Here is a 9,437-nt window from a genome sequence, read left to right on the forward strand (position 1 = left end):
AAGTTGGGTTAGAACAGAAATTTTGAAGTTACAAGAAGACTTCAGTTTGGAACAGAGGATTCAAGTAAAAGTGGGAGATAGCAGTGGTAAAATGTGTTAGGGCTTGATTACCAAAAGTCTTGGCCGTTAGGCCAAAGTGTTTGATTTTTATCTTGGAGGCAGTCATCCAGGGAGGCATTCAAGACTTTTCAGGTGGAGGGAAGTTATTTGTTCTTATGTTTTTACCAGCAACAGAATTAGAACAAAACATTGACAATCCAGTCATCTAATGGCAATGTACAGGATGTAAAGCGGAGGAGGTTGGGGAAAATGAAACTGAAGACAGAAAAATGAATGAATCAAGAAGTTATTAACTTCTGGGGGGACATAGGCACCCATGAAAAACATGAGAACTATGTTTCTGTCAGAAAAATAGGCATAAACCCAAGCCCATGCACTTTTTAAGAACCCTTTGCTCTTGGGTTTGTTAGTCTAAGAGTGAGAGAATAAGAACCTGAACTATGGGGCCAGGATGTGTTCATTCATTCAGACATGTTTATCCATCACCTGCTACATGCAAGGCACTGGGCTGAGTGCTGAGAACAGTTTGAGGCGTGGGGTATGGTATGGCATGGTGGCCAAGAGCATAGACTCTGAGCCCAACGGTCTGATTGCAAACCCCTGCCAGAGGTTTGGGACCTTGGCTAATTTACTGAAGTCATCTACACCCCACAGGTGTTTTACAGAGACAGTACTATCACCACCCTCGTGATTAAGGGGATCTTACATCTGTATAAAGCACTTAGAATTCACAACATGCAGGGAGCCCTCAGCAGAGTTGTAAGGCAGAAACCAGAGTGGAGGGCAAGAGGAGGAAGCAGAGGGCATGGGCTTGATTTCAAGAACTTTTGTTAAAATAGAGGAGAGAGAAGACTAGAAGGGGAAGTGAGGCCAAGGAAGGTTTTTTGTTTGTCTGTGTTGTTTTTTAAGATGAAAAGATATCCTAAATGCTCACAGGGAGGATGTAGTAGAGTGGGAGAGGCTAAAGACACATCACTGATGATCTGTTCCTTCCCGCTAAGGGTACCCAGATGTCAGGAGGGGAGGGCTTTCTGGCAAAGGTGAAAGGCCCGGCTTTAGCTAGGAAGCCACTTCCGCTGGCGAGCTGGAGGAGTGGCGCTGAGCGTTGCCTGGCTGCAGGTGCCGGCTCAGAAGTAACCACAGGCAAGCGAGAAGGAATGTCACCAGTGGGGGAGGGGCGAGGAGCGGCGGCTGGTGGTAGGTCTGAGGAGAGAGAAGAAAAAATTGTGCCATACCATTTAAAAATGGGATGGTCAGAAACTAGAGGAAGCAGACTAGACTCCCAGGAGCTGGTAAATTTGTAAGGGTACTGATCTGCCTGGTTGGGTAACTTCCGGTAGTCCTGGGAACTCCAGGACGAGGGAAGCATCTAAAGAAGGGGTGGTGAGTGCCAAATGTCACGGTGGTGAAGTTGGGGAGAATGGGGACGGATAGGGGACCGCTGGATTTGCCAGCTGACTGGTCATTACTGAAGTAGGGTCTGGAGGGTCACTGTAGTGTCAAAGCAGATGACACATGGCAGAGAAGAAAGGAGAGAAAAAACGGCAGGGCAGTAAAGTACATGCACTCCAAGAATACTGACTGTGAAATGAAAGGGCAAAGTAAGACATTAACCAAAGAAAGTAACTAAGTCAGTGAGGTGTATTTTTCTTTCTAAAGGTCGGGAAAGCTTTGTATACATAATTATTTTATTTATGTATGTGTGTATTTATTTATTTATTTATTCACTGCGCCGCCCAGCTTGCAGGAATCTTAGTTCCCCAACCAGGGACTGAACCTGAGCCCCCTGCAGTGGAAGCGTGGAGTCCTAGCCACTGGACCGCGGGGGAATTCCCTAATAATTATTATTTTTTAATAAGGCAAAGGCAGCAATTGTACTAGGGCTCCCCAAAGTCAGCAGGGGTATGATACAAGCATAACATGGTAATAAACAGCTCCTCTGAGCCAGATGTTTTCCATAAGACGACGTTATCACCAATTTATAGAGGAAGAAACTGAGGCTTAGAAAGTGAAGTCACTTGCCCCAAATCACACTGCTAGTATGGGGCAGAGTCAGGATGTGAACCCAGGTCTTATGGCTCTAAAGCACCGATGCTTGTCTACTCGTATACCACAGATAAGCAGAAAAGCTGGCACTACTCAGGAGGAGGGACTGAGGGAAGGAAGAAGGAGGTGGGAGAGATGTGTGTGCTAATGATTTGTGTTTATTTAGAATTACTCTCCTTCCCACTCACATATGTAAATGTATGGACTGTTGAAGTTGGCATTATTGAGAAAGCCTTGCTTTACATAGGAGAAAATTCAAGCCAGAGAACTGAGGTGACCTTTCTGTAGTAAGAGGATTTGTGGGCATGGTCTAAAAAGTTACAGCTGAAGACTCAGGACAATTGCGTGGTCAATTGATTCACCCAACCCTCTACCCAAATGGTTGCTTCATTGGAGCATCAATCTCCTAGTTCAAGGGAATGGAGGTGAAAACAGTTTGCACATATTGACAAATTGTTTATTACGATTATCAACCTGAGACCTTTTGTGGTATATTCTCATCTATGAATGTTTTCTGAGAGGTGACTTCAAAATATCTGCCTGAAGAACAGATCTCATTTCTTTTTGCTAAACTCCCACGTGCAATGAACACAGAGTAAACCAAAACCAAACCATAGTCCAAAGGGAACTGTGTAGTGTTATGGTCGGGTCACAGGCTCTGGCCAGGGATAGAAACAGAGCTTTGGTGAGCAAACTGGGCAACTAGGGCCTAAGGTCAGGACACAGGGGGCAGACCCTGTTGCCACACCAAAGTCCCAGCCCCAGAGGTCACAACAAAGGCAGGGGAGAAAATGCCAGGGTTCATGGGTATTTAGTAGACCAGGAAAGGACTGAAAAAGCAGATCTGAGCAGAAAAGAGGTAGCCACCTGACCCAGCTTGCAAATTAACCTCTACATGCCCACAAATGCAATTTTAAATTATCTAATAGCCATATTAAAAAGAGTAAAAAGAAATAGGTGAAATTAAGTTTAATGTATTTTATTTAACTCAATATATCAAAAGTATTATCACTACAACTTCTAACCAATATTGCCAATAGTTTACATTTCTTTTTTCATCCAACATCTTCCAGATCTTGGATGTATTTTATACTTGCAGCACACATCTCAGTTCAGACTGGCCCCATTTCAAGTGCTCAGTGAACCATGTATCAAGCAGCCCAAGCTTAAAGAAAATTGAATTATTTTGTCTAAATATTTTTCTCCTCTTTCTTTTTTTCTTTCTTTCTTTCAAAACATGTTGAATTGGGTAGGACTGAATTATGAAGAAGTGGATGAAAACTCTCATATTCTAAGAGTTTCCAGTTTGAAATTTTAAATGTTTCAGGTACAGCACTCCCAGTTGATTTTCTTTCTATCCCTGAGAAATGGCTTTTTTTATTTGTTTGTTTGTTTTTAGATCCACGGTGCACAGAATCGCTTGGGAAGCTAAAAAGGCAGGGAATGTGATGCAGGTGCCTGCTACCAAATGTTCATTCCTTCTGTTCACTTGTTCGTTTATTTTTTTCCTCTTAACAACAGTTACTAAACACCAACCAAGGGTCAGTTGCACCTAGGGCTAGTTTTACAGGCATATTCCCTGGCTTGTGAAACCTACAATTTAGCAGAAAATCCAGGCAAATAAGTAAAATAAAATGTAGTAAGTGTTGTGATAGGGGAGATATGAGGGAGGGGCTGAGTGGCTACTTAGGAGAATAATTTGACCCATCTTGGAGAGATAAGAGAAGGCCTTTGGAGTGGAGGAGGGAATGAAGATTGCCTAAAGAGTGGCTAAGAAAAGGGAGAAGGGAGGGCTAAAAAATGCTCGAGGCAGAAAGAGCAGAGGTAGGGAAGGCCCAGAAGCTTTTTGTGTAACTGAAAAAAGCTTGGTGCGATTGGGGCCCCCAGGGTGAGAGGTAAGGCTGGTATTATGCATTTTTCTCTGGTCAGCCTATTTAACAGTGGGAGCTGGAAGGCAGGATGTTGACAAATCTGGAATAGGCAGGCCCAGCACAGGAAGTACTCCACCCCAAAAGTATTCCTTCACCAGTTCAGTTCAACTTTACTAGTTACAGACTCAAGTGGGTTAACTAGCTCTTCTTTATAAAAGCAAGAATTTCTCCTACAGTGATTATTCTCTTTTCAGATTATGTCAGGCCTTGATACTGTATTTCTGATTCAGAAAATTGAACATGATTGAAGTTCCATGTACCAAAGGACAAATAAAAGTACGTATAAAATTCAGGCGTGGAACTAATGAAGCAGTGTTAATCCTGCCCAGGGGAGGTCTGAGCAGGCTTCACACAGCAGATGACACTTAATAGCCATTATTTACTAAGTATCAGGTACCGTTCTAGTGGTTTACATTCTTAGCTCACTTTATCTTCATAAAAGCTTTAGATACCACAATCCCTGCTTACAGATAAAGAAATTGAGGTACAAAGAAGTAAAATAACTTGTCTAGAGTCACACAGTTTGTAGAGGGTAAAGCAGTTTGCTCCAGAACTCTTCATTAACCCCTCTGTCACATCCTGGGGCTGCAGGTGTTTGCATATGCCTGGATTGTATGGCGAAGCATTGACAAAGAATCAGAGATCAGACTGATGAGAGAGGCAGTGGCCAAACCATGCAGAGTTTCAGCACGAGCACCTTGAAGACAGGCTCAGAATAGCCTTTAGGTTAATGTTTTTTACTATTTCAGTGCATGTATAAATGATTGCTAGTGATCATATCTTTGAATGTAGTTACATTAAGAGAACATTATATTCAAATCCAGATTTACACAAACCACATTTCGAGTGGTGATTCATTATTGCCCCAACAGATTCTCACAGGATCCCTAAGCTATCAAGAAGAGCCAACCCCTGTCATTAGCTGTAAGATGCAAAAGCTCAAAAGGCAACTCATCATTGACAGAGGAGGTATAAGCCCCAGTTAGGGGGAGAGGCTACAGTTGCCCCCACTCTTGGCCCTTCACCCACAGGACCTCCACATTCACAACACGGCTCTTTCCTCTCTAAGAACTAAAAAACAAACAGCAAGGCCCCTTTCTCTTTTTAGCCAAAGTAGAATGGGCAAACAGGAAACTGGTGCCCTCCACCCCCCGGCCCCTTGTACACACATACCAACCCGGAAAGCCGGCGCTTCTTTCTCCCAGCTGCCCTTGCAGCTGTCCAGGACTTTTTAAAGAGAGCGCTTCAAAAATCTTCCAGGGAAACTTGAGTGACTCTAGTAATCTCTCTGCACAGAAGGCACCTTTGATTTCGGGGAATGATATTTCTTCCTGACGCCCCATGTTAGACAGAGCTACTGCATCTTTTATTTATTTATTTATGGCTGCATTGGGTCTTTGTTGCTACGCGTGGGCTTTCTCTAGTTACAGCGAGCGGGGGCTACTCTTCATTGCAGTGTGCAGGCTTCTCATTGCAGTGGCTTCTCTTGTTGCAGAGCACAGGCTCTAGGCACACGGGCTTCAGTAGTTGTGGCACGCAGGCTCAGTAGCTGTGGCATACGGGCTTAGTTGCTCCGTGGCCTGTGGGATCTTCCCGGACCAGGGCTCGAACCTGTGTCCCTTGCATTGGCAGGTGGATTCTTAACCACTGCGCCACCAGGGAAGTCCCAAACTACAGCAACTTTTAAAACCATGGTCTCTGATGACCATAGCCACTGGGTTGGTGGGCAGAAAGTCTCATCTCTTGAGCCCCTGACCTGACCTTGGGGAGGCTGTGTGGATGGGTCCTCCCAGCAAACCCAGATAGATCCTTTTGGGAGGTGGCACCGGGGAAGAGCTAGGCTTCCAGTGTGGTCTGTGCACTGGCCTTCCCTGATATGCCTGGGCCACTTCCTTTCCTGTCAGGGTCATAAAGAGTCCTTCTCCTTCCACCCACCACTTCCTTCATTGGGAAGGTCAAGGAGAAACTGGTGAGATCATAGTTTTTTTGAATAGGGTTTTCAAAAATAGAATCAACTTTGCTTCTGCTGTAGACACCCTTGATTTGTATAGAAGTGACTAACTGGGGCTCAGTTATATAATGACAGGCCTGAGGATTTGGACATCAGTTTGAACCCACTTCCTATTTTTCATAATTATTATCATTCATTGTCCACTTACCATTTGTCATCCATTGTGCTAACAGCTTTACTAACATGTACTATCTTGTTTAACCTTCAAATGATGAAAATGATTTTTATTCCCATTTTACACATCAAAAAACTGAGGATAAAAAGAATTAACTGACTGGCCCAAGATCACACAGCTAGTGAGTGGTTGATCTGTAATTCAAAGGCAACTGGGCCTGACACACTCTGTAAGATGCTTCCTTCAGGCAGGCCTATATATTGATATAAAGGAAAATACTAGGCATGCCATTGTGATTGATGGGGTCCAAAAGACTTATGTGTTTGGAAAGACTGGCAGTCCAGTGAGCAGAGAAAATAGCATGTTAGAGTCCCACATTCGGAAAAGTTAATTCCTTAGTCTTTACATCTTTATCTAGTGTGGGATCACCTGTCCTAAATATCTGAATTGTTTTCATAAGAGATACTGTTTCCACCCCAGCACTGCAGGGAAACCTCCTTAAGCCTTTCCAGATCCACCCAGTTTATATGACTCTCTCCAGGTCCTATTCCTTCCTAACGAATTCTTTTCAGCCCAATTATTTCTTACTCAGCCTATCTTTTCTTCAAAACTGTAAGCTCCAAGGAATGAAGCCTGGTTGTTAGCCATCTCCCCATACCTAACCCCATTTCTAGTCTGTGCTTATGCTTCCTCTATTACAGTGCAAAGATGGCCCAGTTGTGGCCCAGCTTCCCTCAGGAATCTCCTTTGACTAAGGCATGCCTGAAAGATTCTTTTCTTCTCTAAGTTTCAACAGCATGTATAGACTAGCAGTTATACCTTAACTAGTTTTCTTTCATAAAGATACCTTTTTTTTCTTTCTGCTGCAAATGATACTGAAAGCTCTTCAAGAACTAGGGCTATATCTTCTGCTTTTTACTTTGATAAATCCATTTTCAGCCTAGAGCACACACTGTGGGCCACTCTCCCTGTGGATCTGAGTGAGGATAATCCTATCCTTAGAATCATTCTTGGGTCTGGGGGTGGGCGGAAGGTTAGACTGGAAGTTTGGGATTGACATGTACACACAGTTATATTTAAAATGGACAACCAACAAGGACTTAGCATATAGCACAGGGAACTCTGCTCAATATTATGTAGCAACCTAAATGGGAAAAGAATTTGAAAAAGAATAGATACATGTATATGTATGACTGAATCACTTTGCTGTACACCTGAAACTATCACAACACTGTTAATCAACTATACTCCAATATAAAATTAACAGTTAAAAAAAAGAAGAATTATTCTTGATCCATCTGTCTCTGGAATGTCTGGGCCTCCTCGGCTTTAAGACCTCCCTTCATTCATTTGACAACTTTTTTTATGTATTCGTTTCACGTAAGTTTTCGGGAGTAAAAAGATAAGTAATAAGGCTCTTGCCCCCAGGAAACTCAGAGTCTGGTGAGAGCAACAGACACACGATACACAATACACAAATGATGGTAAGTATGCAGGTAGGAGAAGTGCAGTGAAGGCTTCCCAGAGAAGGTGACGCATGAGCTGAATTTGAAAGACAAGGAAGAATAAAAAGCACTGGGGTGAGATGGAGGTCTTTTCAGGCAGAGGAAGCAACTTACACAAAAGTGAGAGTATGCAGCGTTCAGGGAACTACACGCTCTTAAATGCGAGAGGAATGAGACCAGTCAGAGAGGTAGGCAGGGGCCAGATCACAAAGTGCCTTTTGGAGCATGCTAAGGAATTTGACCTTATCCCACAGGTCAGGAGGATCGACTACAAGATTTTATGTAAGGAGGTAACATCATCAAATTAATGGTTTGGATAAATCACTCTGGCTGCAGTATAGAGAGTAGACTGGAGTGAGGCAATACATGGAGAAAGACTGCAGCTGGAAGACCGATTAGGAGTTCAATACAATAATCAGGATAAGTGACAGTAGCATGAACCAAACTAGTGACAGTGGGAATAGAGAAAGTGGTCGGATAAGAGAGATATTAAGAAAGTAGAATAATAAGAGTTGGTAACTAATTGGATTTGGGAGTTGAGGGAGAGGGAAGAATCAAGAATCACAATCCAATTTCTTTTTTTTTTTTAAACGAAAACTGTGATCTTTTTTATTTTTTAAAAAATATTTATTTATTTGGCTGTGCCACGTCTTACTTGAGGCACCCAGGATCTTCGTTACCGGGTGAGGGATCTTCACTGGCATGCGGGATCTTTTAGTTGTGGCATGTGGGATCTTTAGCTGCGGCATGCAAACTCTTAGGTGAGGCATGTGAGATCTAGTTCCCTGACCAGGGATCGAACACGGGCCCCCTGCATTGGGAGCGCGGAGTCTTGGCCACTGGACCACCACTGTCCGATTTCTTGTTTCTGTGATTGGGTGGTGCCTCTGTGGAGATTTGGAACATAAAAGGAAGAACCTTATCCCACAAGTCAGGAGGATCTACTGAAAGATTTTTATGGAGAATAGCTGTTTTATGGAGAATAGTGAGGATGGAGACATTTGGATATAGTGAATTTGAGGTGTCTGCTGGACATCCAAGTGGAGCTGTCTAGAGGTAGTTGATATAATGGCCTGACCTCCAGGAGGAGATCAGAGCTGTAGATATTGGAGAGTTGAATGCATAGAGAAGATAGTTGAAGTCATGAGAACAGATAAGATCTCTCAGAGGCAGTGTAGGGTGAGAAGATGGTGCGGGATTTCACCATTTAAGGAGCGAGCTATGGGACTTCCCTGGCGGTCCAGTGGTTAAGACTCCACGCTCCCAATGCAGGGGGCACGGATTCAATCCCTGGTCAGGGAACTAAGATCCCGCACGCTGCATGGTACAGCCAAAAAAAAAGGAGTGAGCGAAAGAGTCCATGATGGAGGCTGAGAATGACAAGCCAGAGAGATAGGAGGCAAGTTGGAAAAGGGGACCTAATGGACCTCGAGGTTTCAATCAGTTATTTTATGACTTTTAGCCGCAGGATGGGGCCACGAATGAGCTTTCAATGAATTGAAGAAAGATGTAAATGATGGTTAAATGGATATGTATATTTGTTGAAATTAATCAAGCTGTATGCATATTATTTATGCATTTTATTGTATGTAAATTGTACCTCAATAAAGCACTCAGCATAAACATTTTGAAAGAAAATTTGAATGTGATCAAATATGCTGGGAGAAGAGCATACTGAGGGAAAGAAATTAAGGGAGAGAAAGGATGATTAAGGGGAAAAGGTCCTGAGGAGGTGGAAGAGAGAAGCTTTGAGCAGGTGGAAGGATTAG

The sequence above is a fragment of the Stenella coeruleoalba genome (genome assembly GCF_951394435.1).
Source record: "Stenella coeruleoalba genome assembly, chromosome: 2".
Lineage (NCBI taxonomy): Eukaryota > Metazoa > Chordata > Mammalia > Artiodactyla > Delphinidae > Stenella > Stenella coeruleoalba.